The 20,253-nt window shown below is 37.9% G+C and overlaps 1 long non-coding RNA gene across 1 annotated transcript; it reads right to left on the bottom strand.

The window, feature by feature from the left end:
* Positions 1-473: 473 nt before the first annotated feature.
* LOC134539378 (uncharacterized) lies at positions 474-8,319 on the bottom strand. Its single transcript, XR_010076305.1, has 2 exons — positions 1,117-8,319; positions 474-868 (listed from the first exon to the last, which is right to left on the bottom strand). It is a non-coding gene; the product is annotated as an uncharacterized LOC134539378 (long non-coding RNA).
* Positions 8,320-20,253: the final 11,934 nt, after the last annotated feature.

Genomic DNA, 20,253 nt, shown 5'->3' with positions numbered 1-20,253 from the left:
AACATTGTAAAATATCGTACTCCATTGTAACTAATTCATGGCTTTTTTAAAAAAATATATTGTCCTCCTTTTTAGTGAAATGTCCTCCTTTTGCGAGGTGAATGTCCTCCTTTTTAGTTATCAGTGTCTGGTAACCCTACTCACAACTCACCTGGATGACTCTGGGCCAATCAGAAACACCCAACCAAAGCTTTATCGAATCACAGGCTGCTACGCTGGGACGTCTCACAAGACAGCAGCCAATGAGTGGGTGACATTTGACCGAGTGTACGTAGAACCTTTGAATATATATTGTCACGATCCACCTTCAGAGGGGGGAGAGAATCGTAGCTCTTTACATAGAAACAACTCGCTTGGCATCAACTAGTCTTAACTTCATAAAATACTTTACTGTACCTAGGATCATAGGTTCGTCATCCCGTACAGGATGTCTGGTGAGAGCTGAACTAAGGAGATTTTGCAAAATAACATAATACTTAATTAAAATTATTTTATTCTTAAAGTCAAATACTCAACATCATTTTAAAGAACATTTGAATAGCGGGATTACAATTTAAAACAATAATCTCTTTACTTCCTTAACGATTGAACGACCTTACAAGAGAGAGAATGAGAGAACTTCACTAAACACTTCCCTAGTCCTTCCGAATACCTCAAATCATAATTAATACTTAAAATTAAAACAAAGATAAGTCCATACTCACATTTTCCGAAAAGCCTTTCTTGATCGATTACTTTAAAAAAAATAACGTAGGGGCCTCTCCTGCCCTTGAAATCCCGAACGAACATTACATTTTAAAAACTATGACGCGTGACCCCTGACGAGGGCCATAGCCTCCGCCCGAAAGCTTGACGACTACATTATGACCTAACTTAAACTACATCACGAACGAACTAACTAAACAACTCGTGGCCACAGGTGAGACGCATAGTCTCCGCCTGAGTGAGCCTGAATTCCTACATCACGAACGAACTAACAACTCGTGACCACAGGTGAGACGCATAGCCTCCGCCTGAGTGAGCCTGAATTCCTACATCACGAACGAACTAACAACTCGTGACCACAGGTGAGACGCATAGCCTCCGCCTGAGTGAGCTTGACGACTACATTATGACCTAACTTAAATTAAACGACTCGTGGCCTCTGGCGTCGACCATAGCTTCCGCCCGAAAGCTTGAATTCCTACATCACGAACGAACTAACAACTCGTGACCACAGGTGAGACGCATAGCCTCCGCCTGAGTGAGCTTGACGACTACATTATGACCTAACTTAAATTAAACGACTCGTGGCCTCTGGCGTCGACCATAGCTTCCGCCCGAAAGCTTGAATTCCTACATCACGAACGAACTAACAACTCGTGACCACAGGTGAGACGCATAGCCTCCGCCTGAGTGAGCCCCGAGTCACCACTCACTTGCGCTTAAATTCGCGCGCCCTGCCGCGCCTACCATAACAAAAGCTCGTTATTGAAGTCAAATTTACTAAACAACTAACTAGAACATCTGGGAAGACTACCCCCCCTCTACCCCAATGTGCAGGCCACACCGCGCGGCTTGTTACGACAGCGCGCCCCAGTAACTGCGGCCCGTGGCTGCGCCAGCGCGCGGCCAAACAAACAAACAAAATTCTGCAAGCCCGCAGCGCGCCGCGCCGGCCCCGTGCCCCAATTACATGGTCACGCCACTTGCGCTGACGAGTGAACAGAGCAGCCAGCCCAGAGTCCCGTCAGTAAAGTCCCTAAATTTGATTTCAACAACCCTGCAAAATTTCAACCCGCGACATAACCCTCCCCTCACAGAGCTCGAGCCCCATCGAGCTACCTCAAAATTACAAATTGTCTTTTTCCATTAAACCATAACTATAAATTCCTCATTTCACAAAAATAATAATTTTCTTAGTTCCTTGCTGTCTGAACATACATCTAGATTCTGCATAAGATTTATTTTAAAACAACAAGTATTCATAAAATTAAATGTAAAACTTTTATCTGGTTTGTTCTCACAGGAACCTTCAGAGGCTCGAGTTCTCAATTCTAAAAAAATTGTTCTGTTAGTGAAGCTCTCTTTACAAATTAAATTACTGTTCTTAGTTTCTCAGTATTCGTTAAACAATGTGCAAATTCTTGATAATTATTATTATTTTTTTTTTTCGGTTTCCGTTTATTACCATACTTCTTTCGTTCTTCAAAAAAAATTAAGTGTCCTTACAGTGTTTCAATTAATTAAACTCTTATCTCGTGAAGGTTGGTGCAACTCCTCGAAGTCAGTGTTGTCGAGAAGAGTAGCTCCCTGGGCTGGCCATCAGCAAACACCACTCAACTCCAACAGCTACTGGACTGGCTTCCAGGGCAGCTCACAACTTCTCCCCACATCTGCTTCGGAGTTGTGCCATCCTCATCACGAACAGATTACAATTCTGAAACATCATCAACAGGCATTACCATCACGCCTGCCAAATACAAAACTAACTACTAAACTGCAATCGATGGGCAAGGATGCAAACACACAAAAAAATAAAATTAATTAATTCAACTGCTAACATAAAGTATCCCACCCTTAGCATAATCTAATCAGGCAAATAATTTGATAGGAAAAACTTAAGGAAGGGAAACATGACCTCCAATGATTTTCCCTAACTCTTGAGTCTTGATCTTCTCTATACAGCAAATAGTCCCCACGAAGTAACTGGGTTGAAGGTCAGTTCACATGACCCACCCATAACCTCTTCTACTCTTCTTTTCTTCTGGGGGCAACCACAATGCCCACCAATCTCTCTCCATGGTGCCGAACCAGCTATCCCATGAGAGTAAACAACGTAGTCAATAGAAGCGCAGAGGGGAAACACCAATCTCTGGCTTGTCGAGTCATAAAACTGCTTTATCTTCTTCTTCTTCTGAGTAAAAATATCTGACTAACCTTGCTTCTATTCTTCCAAACAGTAAAAGTTCATCAGGTATCTTCATGAAAGAAACATTCTAACTAATAATTCTTCATTTTTCTTCTTCTTTATTTCTGTTAGTTGTAATAGAAGGCCATGTTAGGGAGGTTATAGGGAAAAAGAGTGGCCAATTCCCACCCCATCACCCACCTAGATCATGACTAATTAACTTTTAAACTTTCTATTTCAAACAAATTAAAAAAAAACATTTTTTTATTCAAACTTTTAAACTATAATTACTTTTACTTCATAACCTCAAAAGCTAATCAATAATTCTAAATGAAATTGTGATTTACTGCATCCTTGTTCCATCCGATCTGTTTGTTTATAACCTTTCTTGTAAAGTATAAAATTTTCAAACATTACTAATTCAAAAAAAAATTAAATTCTGGTGTCCTTTGAGTTACAATTAACTTTACTATTTCTTAGCTTGAAATAATTTAAGTTTTCAGAACTATTTCATTGTCTAATTCACAACACTTAAAAATCAACTCAAAACAACAAATCATCAAAATCAATAAGATCATCTGACCTACCTATCAGTACTGTGAACTTGAACTGTTCGTACACATTTATAATAAGCTATTGTATTTAAATTCCAACCTAAATAAGGTTTAAAAAAAACTACTAATCCCTCTGTAAATTAAGAAAATTAACTTTAAAAATTAAACTTAAGGTATTAGTTCTTTTTGACAGCTACCACAACTCACTAGTTCCATCACATTACTATAACCTAAAAAGTTCTGTAAATAATGTTTATAACAAAAAAAAACTCCAGTTACTGTCTTCCATAAAAAAATAAAACTTTACATAACCTTATTAATCTCCACTTGTAAGTCCATGGCTGCCAGCTTTCTCTTCTCTTGAATCTTCAGTCTTGGCTCTTGTTTCAGTGATCTTGTATCTTGTCTCTCGAACTCTTGTCATCTTGTAAACTGGACTGCTGCTCAGCTCATCTTAAGGAATCTGTAACAGTTTCAAAAATACATGTTAATTTAAATTACATAATTCCTGTTCTTTGGTCCTAAAAAAAAAATTGTATTATTAGTACACATTACCCTGAAACAACATTATTATTCATTGTTTATTACTTAAAAAAAATGCTTTACCATAAAATCCTTTTTTGTTCTTTTCATTAGGCCTATTTATTTTCCTTCTTCTTAATTAAATTCTGCTTCAAATGTTAATCCTAACTTAAGACCTACCATCTATTTATTATTCATTACCTACATTATTTATGTTACCCTAAAATTCCCATAAGTTTCTAATACTTCCTATCAAAGACATTCTCTCTAAAAAAAAATTTACTTGTGACTCTTAACTTAACAAACTTAAAAAAAACTTTTACACTAGACTTAACTTATTATTCATTCTTAGTTACTAAATTTCTATATGTAAACTTTAGTACTTACAAACAAAAACTGCCTATTTCTCTCTACCTCTTAATCTCTTTCAATTATTACAATAATAATGTTACCTTGCATCTTTAAACTTTCTTCTTTTCAATTAAATTAGACATCTCATAACAATAAAAATTCTGCCTATACTCTTCTTATGGGTGTACAAACCAACAACAAAATTTCAAATTCTCAAGTTTCCTTATATTTAAATTATGCAATGCACATAACCTCTGTGGTGCCTGTACCCTTTTAGGCCTACCACCTTCTCCTCTCACAGCATGACAACTCTTATTCCTCGGGGTCTGTATTCACTGTTCCAAATCAAATATCTCAAATAAATTAAAAACAAATTTATTATTTTAAGAAAACAAAAATTTACATTGAATTTACTATGGAGCCTGGAAATCTTAATGTCTCACAGCAGCTAGCATGACTAAATCCCATGGAACCCCAGGTTTACATAACCTGTGCCCAAAAATTTAAGCATACCAGGCTTTCCCTGCACTGGTTTTACAGCATCACACACTATTTAGGGCCCCTGATCTGCCATCAGTCCCAAGGAGTTTTCCCACAACCCCTCTCTACACAAGCGCCTACCGCATTCCTCTCAAATGGCTATCGGTTTTACGGCATTCTTTTGGGATCCGACCATCAAGTTAGGGCTAATCGAACACTAAACCTCCATACTTCCAAACTAATGTAAATCAATTAAATTTTCTCTGTAAATTCTAAAAATCAAAAAAAATTATTCCAACATGCCAAAGAAACTTCCAAAAAAAATTCATAATCTTATCTTCAAACCATTAAAATAAAAATAAATAGATTACTCTGTTTTCTCCTTAATAACTGTAAACTGTCAACAAATATCATGTCGTAAATTTTAACTATGCTTACTGACTCTTAATCATAAAATCTCATTTGTCCTAATTAATAAACAACCGATTTCCTTAAAATCTCACTGTATCTCTCACACTCAAACTTCACTGGTTGAATATCTCAATAAATTCAAAAACAATTATCTAAACTCTTAAAGAAACTCCTCCCCAATTATTCAAATTACTTCACCTTATTTTATTTCATTACTTAAAACACCTTACTCAAAAAAAATTAATTAATTATCTAGCTATCTTCCATTATTATTTAATTACCGAACAAAACTTTCTCCTAAATTAATTTAGTAAAATTCAATTTCACATTAGGCAAGTACACTAACTCTCTACAGCAATGTTTCTCATTTCCCTCCTTCCTAACTGAATCCAATCTTACTTAACCTCCATGGAATTTACCTCACAAAATAACCAAAAATTTCACTGTAGTGCCTATCTGCTATAGGCCCACTACACAGGGGGCTCTAACCCCACCAACAAACTTCATTGAAATGGTACCCTATCCCATACAGGATAGCCACTTCGGTACTACCATGGGGAACTCCTGCCCCAATTACTCACAACTCTCAGGATTCTCCTGACCCTTAATTCCGTAGTCAGCCCATCTCCTATGGTCTGCGCTACAATTCCCTTTCTTCCCAGGGACACAACGCCTCACCTTAGGGTCCCTCGCCCTAATGAAAACATTAATTTTGTCTCTCTGTTCTTTTGGAGTAAATTCCCTCTACACACAAAATCTAGCCTTCCCATTTTTCTCAATGCTTATCGATTTTATAGTGTACCTCCTTATTACTGTTTACAAATCCCAAAAAAAATATTTTTAAAACCGAGGTAGAATTTAACTAACAAAAACATAAACAACTTACAACGAAACACTTCTAGCCTATACATCATACACTTCTTAAAATAAATTACTTACATACTGAAAGTTCCTCTTCTCCTAAAACACACTTAAATTTAAATTTATTTAACCAATAGTCTATTTTCTTATCGCTAAGTTACCGTACAGCTGATCAAAACAAGGTCACGGCCTGTCCACGTCTCCGTATGAGCCCGTGACGTCACCGAATTCCATCAGGTGCGCCAACCCTCGCTTGCGGTTCCTCCGTTCTCCGCTAGGTCTCAGCACCTCCCCGTCACGTGTTCACTCTGCCACGTCCACTGACGTGTCGTTCTGAAACAACTCTCAACATTTTTCTAATTAAAACAAAACATCACTATAAATTCTATAACTCTCTTTTACATAAACTCTCGTTTTCTCTTTAATTCCTTTCTAACGTTTATCCTTCCCTCGACTGATTTAATTCGTACGTCTCGTCTCCTACGCGCACGAAAACAAAACAAACTTCTCTTGAAAATAATTCCTATTTACGACAAAAAACTTTATTTTAAATTATAATTCTCTTAACCTACAATCTTAAAATGAACTTCAATTAAATTAAACCACTTGCATTATCTCTAATAAGCATTTAACTTATAACGTATTCTCCTCACGTAATAATCCCCGATATAAATCTACAATAAATTCAACGACTTAAAACAACTTATCACTATAAACTTTATCCTTACAAGTATACTCAAATAATCATCTGTTACGTCAAAAAAAAAATCTCAAAGACTTCCTCCACTTAGATTAAATTCCGTAATCCTCTCCTCAAGTAAACTCTTAATAACCTGCTATCAGAAGCTGAAACTAACTTAATAATAAACATAAAAATCTACCTCTCTCTCTCTCCAGAAATAGAACCTACCCGGCGCCTCCACCATTTCTGTCACGATCCACCTTCAGAGGGGGGAGAGAATCGTAGCTCTTTACATAGAAACAACTCGCTTGGCATCAACTAGTCTTAACTTCATAAAATACTTTACTGTACCTAGGATCATAGGTTCGTCATCCCGTACAGGATGTCTGGTGAGAGCTGAACTAAGGAGATTTTGCAAAATAACATAATACTTAATTAAAATTATTTTATTCTTAAAGTCAAATACTCAACATCATTTTAAAGAACATTTGAATAGCGGGATTACAATTTAAAACAATAATCTCTTTACTTCCTTAACGATTGAACGACCTTACAAGAGAGAGAATGAGAGAACTTCACTAAACACTTCCCTAGTCCTTCCGAATACCTCAAATCATAATTAATACTTAAAATTAAAACAAAGATAAGTCCATACTCACATTTTCCGAAAAGCCTTTCTTGATCGATTACTTTAAAAAAAATAACGTAGGGGCCTCTCCTGCCCTTGAAATCCCGAACGAACATTACATTTTAAAAACTATGACGCGTGACCCCTGACGAGGGCCATAGCCTCCGCCCGAAAGCTTGACGACTACATTATGACCTAACTTAAACTACATCACGAACGAACTAACTAAACAACTCGTGGCCACAGGTGAGACGCATAGTCTCCGCCTGAGTGAGCCTGAATTCCTACATCACGAACGAACTAACAACTCGTGACCACAGGTGAGACGCATAGCCTCCGCCTGAGTGAGCCTGAATTCCTACATCACGAACGAACTAACAACTCGTGACCACAGGTGAGACGCATAGCCTCCGCCTGAGTGAGCTTGACGACTACATTATGACCTAACTTAAATTAAACGACTCGTGGCCTCTGGCGTCGACCATAGCTTCCGCCCGAAAGCTTGAATTCCTACATCACGAACGAACTAACAACTCGTGACCACAGGTGAGACGCATAGCCTCCGCCTGAGTGAGCCCCGAGTCACCACTCACTTGCGCTTAAATTCGCGCGCCCTGCCGCGCCTACCATAACAAAAGCTCGTTATTGAAGTCAAATTTACTAAACAACTAACTAGAACATCTGGGAAGACTACCCCCCCTCTACCCCAATGAGCAGGCCACACCGCGCGGCTTGTTACGACAGCGCGCCCCAGTAACTGCGGCCCGTGGCTGCGCCAGCGCGCGGCCAAACAAACAAACAAAATTCTGCAAGCCCGCAGCGCGCCGCGCCGGCCCCGTGCCCCAATTACATGGTCACGCCACTTGCGCTGACGAGTGAACAGAGCAGCCAGCCCAGAGTCCCGTCAGTAAAGTCCCTAAATTTGATTTCAACAACCCTGCAAAATTTCAACCCGCGACAATATACTGTATAGAAGTCGCCAGCCCAGGTTAAAATTTCTAATACGGTTTTGAGGTAGTTGGTTAATTCACCGCCGCAATCGCCACCATCTCTAGGGCATCGACTTGTGGTGGTCCCTAGCGGACAAGTCTCGAACTCTTCAAACACCCCTTCCCCCTCCCGTTGAACGACCTTGAGCTGCAGTGAATGATGGAAGAGGGGAGCGGGGAATGACAGCGGGCGACAGCGCTGCGCTCTAACGTGTAAATAACAACTAAGACGATACAGGGCGTTACGGCAGCGCACTGCAGCTGTGAAGTTCCCAAGCTGCTCATCATACGCTTCTGAAAAACGTAGAGTAAATCCTATCCACTCGTGACTTCTATACAGTATATATATTCAAAGGTAGAACTATGGAGTTCATCCTGCAGGTCATTGAACCCGAGAATTTTTCCGGTCCCTAGCTATGGTTTTTCATTGTGTCTATGCAGGTTTTACCTGGGCCCAACTTAACTGGTTATAGCATTGAATATATATAACGTATAGAAGTCGCGAGAGGATACGATTTATTCTGCCAGTTTTGGAATCCACAAACTGAGGTAGTGGAAGCTTCCACGCCAGACAGCTCTGCTTTCGAAAATGAGGCACTCGTGGTTAGTGTCTCCCACGCTAGAGCGCTATAGTATGGCTTGTCTCATGGTCGCGGGCGTATTATCTCTTTTTTTTTCTCTCTCTCTCTCTCTCTCTCTCTCTTAATCTTTTGTATTTTGTTTCCGTTGCTGTGTGGAGGGCCAGCGCATTGACAAGGCGGGAGGTTACGCTCGTCAAAACCACGCGTAAATATATTTAACACAAATGTATTTTGTTTAAAGAACCGAAAGCAAAAAAGCAAATCCATGAAATATTACACAATTATTTAAAAACAGCCACATATATCAGTAATTCATTGGTGTTTGATTCCAGATGGTGTAATAATTATTCTATTCGCTATCTCTTCACTGTTCGAGATATCACAGAGTAGTTTTTGTTAAAAAAAAATTGGTTGTCTGTAAAGTCGGTTTACGGACGATAGTTTAACGTGACAACGTCATAACAAAAGTAACGGGACAATGTGCGTAACGGGACACTTATTCGTGCGTGAAGCCGGCGTTCATCGATTTATTAGACGTCACGTCAACAACATACTGAATATTTTACAAATAAAGCTTAGTTTGGACTTATAAAATAGTAACCATAATTCTACCCTGTATTTTCAGGTTAAAAAGCAATCTAAAAAGAGTGTAGGTAAGACATAACCATGCAGTTATAATGTAGCACGTGACTGTAATATTGGGGGGTCCAGGGCCCCGTAATCGAATGTGGGAGCCATACTCATCATCCCGCCTCGCCAACACAGACACGCCTATATCAACCGCCCGGACCTGGTCCCGGGTGCTTCGACTCGGGTCGTTGCCACAACGCCGAAATACCACAACGCCGAAATGCCAAAATTGACCACAACGCCGACAGCTAGAAAACTGCTGTGTACCACAACGTCGAATTACCACAACGCCGAAATAACAACTGAATGAATTTGTGTGTGTTTCTTAAATGTACCTTAACGCCTAAATACCACAATCAAACCTAAACTTGCCTAACTTAACCTAACCTAGCGTAATATAACCTAACCTTACTTAACCTAGCCTAGCCTAACCTAACCTAGCCTAACCTAACCTAGTCTAACCTAACCTAGTCTAACCTAACCTAGTCTAACCTAACCTAGTCTAACCTAACCTAGTCTAACCTAATCTAACTTTTGTGACAGTCCTGCAATGACATTTTTCGGCGTTAGTGTATTTCGGCGTTGTGGTCAATTTGGCATTTCGGCGTTGTGGTATTTCGGCGTTGTGGTGCGTCCCCCTTCGACGCCTTGTGATGGCGACTTGTGTGCTCGTGTACCAGCGTCGTCTCTTGAGCGCGCTCTTACCTTTCAGCACGAACCATTCTGACTTTGTTGTACATTTTAATCATTCCATGTATATAAATTCGTTTCATTGGAGGTTTTTTTTATCGTTTCCCCCCCCCCCCCCCCCCCCCCCCCGTGCGATTATGTATGTTTTCACCGTGTGGATTTTTGTCCACGTATGCTCTTTTACCTTTTTTTGTATTTACTCATTTCGAAGTCTGCAAGAAGTGACAATACCGTCTGGCATTGCGGCTTTTTATGTGTTGGAATGGTTTGTTGTGTATAGTTATTATTGTAGTATTATTGGCCTCGCACGCCTATGCAATCGATTTTCTCGTTGAATAAAAAGCTTCTTTTTTTTTAAAAAAAAAACCGAAACCTAACCTCTGACAAGGTAGTGTTAGTCCGAATCGTCGACGCGAAGCAGTTGCGGATGTTCTTATGATATAGAGACCAGAAAAATTCGCGGATTCGTTCGGCGATAAGCTAGAAGTCAAATACATACACCTTTTAGCTGATTTTGCTATTGGCTTACTGTTCATCTGGACGAATCTCAACCAATTATAAACCTCCAACCAAACCAGCTGAGACGACTTACAAGTCAGCAGCCAATGAACTGGCGTTATTTGCCTGAGTGTGCAGGTAAATGTGCAGTCTATCCTGAAGGCCATTGAAACCGCGAATTTTTCCGGTCTCTACTTATGGATAGAGACCGGAAAAAATTCGCGGATTCATTTCGCGGTTGGCTGGACTCCAAACTCGTTCACCATCATTCTGAGTCAGTGATTGGACCACCGTTTACCTGAAGGACTCTAAGCCAGTGAAAAACCTTCAACAAAAGAAGTATCAAATTATGAGCATCCCAGGTAACACGTGTCACGAGTCATTATCCAATGAGCAGGTGCAATTTGTCCTAGTACACAGAGGATCTTGGAGTCTATCCTAGAGGTCATTGAAATCGCGATTTTTTTTCAGTCTCTACTTTATGAAGTATTCGTTGGGAAGCAAGCGGGAGAGATACGGTCGCCAATCTCCCGTGGTGAACCCCCCCGCGGGTGAAGGAGGGGGGTGGGGGGGGGGGGGCACAAATCGCACGTGTAACTTCCACTCGCGGTTGCATCAGCCTGCTCCTCGCACCCGTGCTATCAGGCCATCGAGATTGGAGTGGCAAGGCCGCTCTTGGATCCTCTCGAGTGCTCTTTCTACAGCGACCGAGACAATAGAGTGACGATTCCCCACCCCCCTCCCCCCCCACCCCCTCATCTACAACTTTTGCGAGGCGAGGTCGAATCACTGAGCGAATAGTACCAGTTCTTTCCTGCTCGGTGAAAAGTGGCGAAAAAAAAAAAAAAACTACGGGAAAATTATGTTAACTCCGAGAAAAACTGAATTTTTCTCTCTTAAAGGCCCTGCCACACTGTCAAATTTTTCGTCTACAGCTATATTTGCACGATTCCAATTTTTCTCGACTAAGTAAAGTTTGGACAGATATTTTTTTTTTTTTTGTAAATTTGTACGTTTATATGAAAGAAACTCTATTACTACAGAAAAAAAATGTTTGCTGTTGTACTGGATCAGATGTTTCCCTGGGAATTTAAGCCTCGTGTTGTCCCAGTACCTACATTAGTTGAAGTTATTTGTAAACCGTTCCCTGAATAGCTTTCCAGTATTAACTGCGCACATTAATAAGCATAATAAAAAAGTCCAATATTGTCAAATATTAAATTATATTCTCCGTGGTTTAAAAAAATTATGCTTGCATATAAAATCAATCAAGATTTAAAATTGTGTGTCAATTTTCGTAAGTGCGACAAGAAATATTCAGTATTGTTTCCAAAAAATGTATTCATTCACGCAAAAAATAACTATAGCAATGTGTTGTACAAATTTACAATATTGTTCTTGTAGTATAACAAACAATTCATTGCCAACTGGTTTTCAAAGAAATCTTTTTTTAAAATAACAAATTAAATTCCGTGTGTCTAAATTTATTTTTGATCTGAGCTATCTGAAAGACTTAATTTCAATATCATTTTTAAATTTAAATAACACATTACAGTGATGGATGGAAGTTTCGACTTTTTATGTTTTGTATGCATTTATAAATTTTTAAAACTTATTTTCATGCTACACAATTAAATAATAAAAATGTTATCTGATTTTTTGAAAGTTATAGGCACACAAAATTTCCTTTTTACAAAAAAAAATTGTATATAACATTCATATTAACAGTACCTTATTTAGGTACTGCACAATTATAACCTCTTCAATCGCCCAAGTAGTTTTTTTGCCATTTGAAAGATTCGTTTTGACGGAAACGGGCGTTATTTCCTTTTTCACTAGGCACGATTCTGATTTTCTGATTCCGTCCAACATCCAACATATTTTAGAACCCATCCTGTTTGCAGAATTTTTTATGAAAACTCTTAAGTCATACAACCTGTTGATCAAACACGGCTGCGTTAGTGACGTTTATGGTGACTTCAGCAGCCCGCTAACATTGTTTGACCAAACATATTGGGTGATGCTGGAAGCGAAAATTCAACAGCGCGACAAGGACTTAAGGAACTGTAGATATTTGAATTCCAACTAAGAAAATCTTTAAACTATGTCATTTTCAAAATGCTTTTAAAAACTACTTTTACTATCATGCTGATCCAATATTTAGATTTTCCTCTTCAAAGCCTTTCGGTATAAGTAGAGACCCCGGAAATGTTTCGGATTTGTCTGGCTTCAGGGTAGAATTTAAAGTCATAAGTGTGCTCAACCCAAGTTTGATTGCCCCATTTGTATATTTCTTAGTGGTAACAATATCATCCCTGTTAATTAGTATTACCTGAATTGCTCACTTCTCTCCTGGCTGGGCATCGTTGGCTCACGGTCGTCCAAATAACCGCGGTTCAATCATGAACACAGTGCCAGAGTGCGAAGGTCTGCATTCTAACCTGCGACTAAATGAATGGGCGAAAAATCCGTATACTTCGGTATAAACATTAAAACATAATGAGTGAGTAATTTAAGGTTCGGTCTCACACGCTATGTTCGTTGATTAAATTTCTTGTTAGTACTATCTATTACTATAGCCATTTTGCCTTTGTTGTTTGATCGCAAATTTTGTCAAAATATAGGATGTCCATTAAAGAATGTTTTAGTGGTATATTATAACAGTTTAATTTAGAGTATTTACAACAAATCACGCATCAAATTGAAGGTATAATAACCTTGTTTTTCTTACAAATGTTCAATATGTGCACCTTTAGTTATATGGCAAACGTCCAAACTAAAGTTCCCACTCTTTGGTTAACAAGTCCGGAGTAATGGAAGCAATATTCTCTTCAATTCTGTGTAGGTAGCGTCGGACTGTAGACACGATATTTTATAAAGCCCCAAAAGAAAAAAAACAATCGCATGGCGTTATATCAGCTGAACGTGGAGGCCAGAGAAAAAGAGCTCTGTCTTCTCGAGCATGATGAACAATCCAACCAGTCTCGTACAAAGAGATTCCAAATGGGGAGGGGTTTCCGTCCTGTTACCGAATAAATTTTTCAGGTTCGCCTTCTATTGACAGAAATTTTGCGTAGGTGGCGCTGCAAGCGAGAAAGCTACAAAGCAGTTCTCGTGCATGCTCTTATCTGAAACTGTTTGAGTTACTCTTTAATTGTGACCTTGGAGTAAAACTCTACAACGCTTACAGTTGATGCTCTTAAAATTTATAGTTGGGACATTTTGTATATTTACTAAACATTATATCCGAGCTGTAAACTGTCTCGCAAATGATCGTAATTATGAACCTGGTGTGGTTTTTCACCGATGTTATGTAACACTCAGTAAATCCGTGGGGACATTACTTTTACCAAAACACTAACTGCAAGAGAGTTACGGGGATAAATTATCCCTTAAGGGCACCGTCTACCCGGGCACACACACGGTGCACAGAGCTTCAGGAAAAACCACGCGACTTTGAAACTACTCGAGATACCCGAGAGAGGTATGTTTACGAAAAGCATTTATTAATTCGCTGAGATTTTTTTAATGTACTTTCAGAAGAGTCAAAATGGCTAAAAGGCGTGTTTTCATGGTAATAATTTGGCATTAAACGACCTGTAAATATACTTGAAAACTTTAAATGACTTCCATCACCCATTTATCTTCATCGTCCACCATATAATGTCACGTTCAACGCTCTAATTTAAAATTGGTCTTATGCGCGACGATAAGACCGCGCCAGTTCAGAGCTTAGTGCTTAGAGGCGAAAACGCGCTAGAAGCGCCAGCGAGCGTCGCGCTTATTGTCCAACCTCACTGACACAGATACACCCCTGTCTGCGCGGGCCCATTAAATAACGGCACTGACAAGAAAACTAAATAATCAGCATGACTTTTCAAACCGTGCCTTGAAGATTGACGTATACTTTTCGCTCTTAGCTCAGAAGATATGTGTCGTATCGGTTCCATAAATGACAGTTAATATTTTACATTTCACTTTGAAAGCGTATATTGTATGTGTCTGCCTACCTGTGTACACTATCCCGGGTGGAGGGGGGAGGGCATAGTGGAATGCCCCCCACCCCCAAACCCTGAATTAATTTTTTAATTGTTTTCCTATTTACACATCATAGTTAATCAAACTTACTTAAGTATTATTTTACTGCAGTGCTTTAGATAGCAGGTATATTTTGAACGGCGAATAAAATGTACTAAATATTTAATTTCTAAATGCACTAAAATTATATTAGAAATTTTAATTTGGCCCTCCCCTGACCTACATTATTAAATCCGCCCTTTTCTGTGTACAAATACGGTGTGCAGAGCTTCAGACAAAACCCGGCGATTTGTAAACTGCTCAAGATATCTGAGTGGTTTTAGAAAAGTTTCATAAATGCATGTACTTAAGGGTGCGCTGAGTAGATCTGTTTCCGTATTTCGTTTTTAAACTGCTTTTTTTTTTTATGCGAAAATGGCGATCACGCCTGTGTTCAGAATAATTTTTATGTATGAAAAACCTGGTACAGTTTCTTGAAATTGTATTACACGTTTATCTTCTTTTCTCCTCCATACACTGTCGTGGTTACCACTGAAATTTCACAGTCGCTGTATGCACGATGAGAATACTGCAGGCCCGCATTTCCGCCTTTCTAACACAAATACATCCCTGCATATATGGGTCTCTCAAGGACCTCTGCTGGAATAATAAACAAAAACTCTCTTTCATCTTTTTATTTATCTATAACTGCAAAAATAAAGATACATTACCATATCAATCAATATAAAAACATAGTATGTAAATGCTATTGGCTAGGATATAAAACCAAAGAGAAAGTATTTGATTTACATAACACACTCTCTCAATCAGATAATTCTTTAAATAAAAATAATTCCACGTAAATAAATAAACATATTTCTGCATTTTTTTTTAATTTAAAGTCCTTTAACAAATTTTTTAAACTTTGTCCTTTCTACAGGTTTGGTTAAACCATATGCTAACTGATATTCAGATTTGTTGCATTTCAAATAATATATCGTGCCTGAAGCAATTACATCTCAGGCAAAATTATATTTTACCACATCATGCTTAAGGTGCTTGTAACACTCTGGATTTTTCTAGACGTACTGACTATCCTTAAATATATTATAATTGGCTCCACGATGACTTCACCTAATTCATTAAACAATTCTGTTAACAACAAAGTTTCATTGACAGTAGCAATTATTGCAACATATTCAGTCTTCATGGGTGACAGAGCAATGGACAACTGATCCGTTGAAGACCATGATACTTCACAGTCAAAACACTTGGAACACAATGCCAGATGTAGACTTGCGATCAGTAACGTTGCCAGCCCAATATGCATCTTCACATCCCTGAAGAGATGGACTGTCATCTTGAGATGCAAAGACCAGCTGCGTGTATGTAGTTCCTTTCATGTACCGCAGAATATATTGAAAGCTTTCCATAGGTAGTTTTCAATATTTTATCTGAAAGTGACTCAGAAAATTGACAGCTGCATGCACATATTTGAATCAGTGCTAATAATAGCGTTGATTAAACTACCTAAAAGTTTTTTTTTATAGCGTTTTCCGACTCCAATTATTCCGAAAAGCTCCATAGCAACTGCTACTGAATTCCTGTTTGTGCTTTCGTCGTCTCCTGGCAACGGCTATTGCATTGTTGATGGTTTTATCCACTTTCAGATCACAATTCAGACTTTCTGTAAACATCTTTGTCATCATTTTGACAAGGCATTTTCTGTTAAATAAATGCGAATTTGAAGTCCCTTAAAATCTGTTGAATCCAAGATTGCGGCTATAGTTTGTATTTCTTCCATTTCCATTGAGTAGGTAACTGCTCCCTAATGATGGCGACTGGAATGTTGACCGAAACGTCGGTGAATTATTCCCCCAAGGACGCGGCTACAACCCAGAAGCCAAGCTACTTCAGGCAATGGCCGTGGAAGCCTGCGAACATTATTGCTTCCATTTCATCTTATGTTAGTGCTAACGATATTTTTATGAGTTGATTTTTAAACAGTATATTGCTTATTTTTATTTTTATTTTTTCGTTGAGGCGTGACAGTGGCGTAAACAACGAGGAGAGGCGTGTATAACAAGCAGTGCTAGTGTTCTGCTTGTTGAACTAGTGCTTAACGAAGCACGGGTGCATTAGCTAGTGTAAAATATCATTACCAAACAATTTATAGTTAGAGAGATTCTGTGTGAGCTTAGTCAAACAATTGTTTGTATTAGTAACCAAATAACATTACAGTTTTCTTGCAAAGTGAATACATATTTCGCTGAATAAATGTGCGATAGCACACTGTAATTAAATATTCGCCGAAAATTACAGATATTTGTAAAATTTGTGCATTTACATGAATACAAATGTATCACTACAAAATAGTGTTCGCAGTTCCGATTCTTACCCGGGCATTTTAAGTTCTGTGTTTTTCCAGTACCGCCAATAGTTTTAAGTTATTTGTCAAGCCGTTCCCTGAATAGCTTTCCAGTATTAACTGCGCACACAATAAGCATGACACAACAAAAAAAAAGTCTAATTGTTGGAGTCTTTTCCATGGTACAAAAAATATTAAGCTTGAATGACATATAAATAAAAATATAAACTATGTGTCAATTTTCATAAGAAATACGCAGTTTTTTTCTCGAAAAAAAAAAATTTCATGTGCGCAAAAGCCTACAATATCTTTCTTGTAGTACTATAAACTATTTCTTGACAACTGGTTTTCAAAGGAATATATTGTAAAAGTACATTTTTTTTCCTGTATATTTACTTGACAAACCATTAACTAGAAAGCGCTTTCAAAAATATAACGCTCATATTCTTTTTTTTTTCAATTTATTGTGAGTGTTTGTTATAGAGACTTAAAAAATATATTGAAAAAAATTAACGTTAATAGCATTTAAACAATAGTTTACAAATTTAAAAAAGAAAATTGTATAAAATCCGCCACAAGATCATCCACCGGACCACCGACTATGCTACCGCACACAAACAACGTATGAAACGATTGTTTTGATAGCAAAAAAAATCATTTATAGACGATATGTTTTCGACAAAAGAAAAGGAAGGTGATTTATTACATTATGCATGATATAAAGAACGCTAAATAAGGGGGCGGACAAAGCTTAGAATTTTGGGAGTAGCATATTTTTGAAAAAGGTTTTTTTTTGGAGCTGATAACCAGATGGTTTTGAGTGGTAAATGGGGGAGCTAATACTTTTGAAAAGTAATACCACGTATTCTATTTTAACGCATTTTTAACGTCTTTAAAAATGCATTTCTTTATATATTCAGTTGGTTAATTTAGTTATGGGGGTTATGGGGAATGATTTGTAACTACCCCATCGTACTTCTCATAGGACCATCACTAACTGCAGAGTACGGTTTATATCCCAATGATTGAGTCTATACAGACTTTGAATGTGTGGGTCATGTTGTACATTATAGTTGATTACATAATTTTTTAATACTGTTAAAGTATATTTAAAAAAAAATTAATCATTATATAATATCTTTGTTTTTACGTCTAATACTATTATAATTATGACCTATTTAAAAATTTAAAATATATAGGTTAGCTCGAGTACAACGTACTAAGAATTCAGGCAAAGAAGCGATAAAGTGTGATCGAAAGGGTTAAAATTTCACGCGTTTGTTGCAAAGGCCAGTCGCTGGAGACCAGAAACATTTGCCGGTTAATTGACCTCTACGATATACTCCGCTGTTTCCGTACATACTTGGGATAAAAGTAATCTGTTGATTGGCTGCTGATGTTTTGCGAGAAGTCTTAAATTAAATTGCTTGTGATTTGATACTCCTTTGGTTTTATGGCCACTCATTGTTCCGAAATCGTCTGGATAAACTGCGAACCAGCAGCCCAAAAAACAAAACGAAAAAAAATTTACAAGTTTTTGGATTTTAGCCTAGTTACATGTGCGAATATAAATGCTAACGCGAATATTTTCCACATGTGATTATGAGCTGATTTTCGCAAGAAATACTCAGTATTATCTCGGGAAAAAAACGTGTGTTCTATATGAGAAAATAACCATGTATTGTATAGAGTTACGATATCTTTCTTGTAGTATTACAAACTATTTCTTGGCTGCTGGTCTCAAAAAGAATCTTTTGTAGAAGTACAAAAGTTTTTTTTTTTTATTCTGTGCAGCGATTAAATCTCTTTGGCTCCCACCTGAATCATGAGGACGAGTCACCAGCCGGTTTCTTGGAGGCCAAATTTGGGAGTAAAAACATGGCGACTCGAGAAAAATCTTAAAGCCGGTGGTAACCGGTTTTGCTGCTGCATCGTGAACCGCCGCGACCCTCGAGGGGCGACCCGAGACCGGTTTCGGCTGGTTTTAATCGTCGACCGCAGGACTTTACACGGCCTTCAGTGACTCTGCTTCGACGCTGCGCGAAAAATTAGTTTTGAATATCTGAAGTACCTTAACGCCCAGTGGTGGATCCAGGATTTTGGTTTGGGAGGGGCTTGACCCAGCTGAGGCTAGGCTTTATCAAAACAAACAGTAAAACAATAGTGGACCCAGATGCTTTTGGAGGGGGTTTGAGCCCCTTAACCCCCCTCTGGATCCGCTACTGTTAACGCCCATCACTATGTCAAATATTTCTCTCCCAGTCTATTTGACAATAGAGTTGGAGGGAAAGTTTTGGTCTTCGAACTTTCTCCATCACATATATCTGGACATATAACCTAAAATATGTTTTAAATCATGCCACACTATCAAAGTTTATTTTTGGTAAGAGCTATCTCAAAATTTTCCTTTTCTCTCTCACTATATTGAATTTAAATAATTCGTCACAATGCTGGTCGGAATTTTTAAACTTGTTATTAAGTTTGTGCATTTTTTTAAATTTTTGAAAATGAATAAATTTAAATAGCAATAATATTCCTTGCTTAATTAAATACATTTTCAGAGATTTTTTAAAGTTATAGAAACATAATTTAACTTTTACGCATAAATTTTTTTTCGCATACGACAGCCATGTTTACAAAATTTTAGTTTAACTTTTATGAGACGCAAACGGATGTCATTTCCGTTTTCGCTAAGCACGATTTTGATTGGCCGATCGGACCCAACTTATTTTAGATCCTATCCTACATGCAAAATATTTAATTGAAACTCAAGTCATCCAACTTGTCAAACAAACCTAGCTGCTGCACTTGTGATGTTTTCGGTGACGTCATAATCCTCCAACACTGACACTACATATTGGAAGGTGTTGAAATCTAAAATTTGACATTGTGAGAGGGAATTTAAGGCCTTGCTTGTTTTAGTGTATATTAATGGATTGTATTCAAGAAAATTTTCATATTAAGCAAACAAAAACATGTCACCTCCAACGATTCGTTACTTCATCCCAAAAAGAATACAAAACACATTGTTCACTTGTTTCCTAACCAATATATATATATATATATATATATAAATTTTTAAGGTAACCAGTATAATATAC

This window comes from Bacillus rossius, chromosome 15 (assembly GCF_032445375.1).
Source record: "Bacillus rossius redtenbacheri isolate Brsri chromosome 15, Brsri_v3, whole genome shotgun sequence".
Classification (NCBI taxonomy): domain Eukaryota; kingdom Metazoa; phylum Arthropoda; class Insecta; order Phasmatodea; family Bacillidae; genus Bacillus; species Bacillus rossius.
This window is presented reverse-complemented; position numbering and strand designations above follow the sequence as displayed.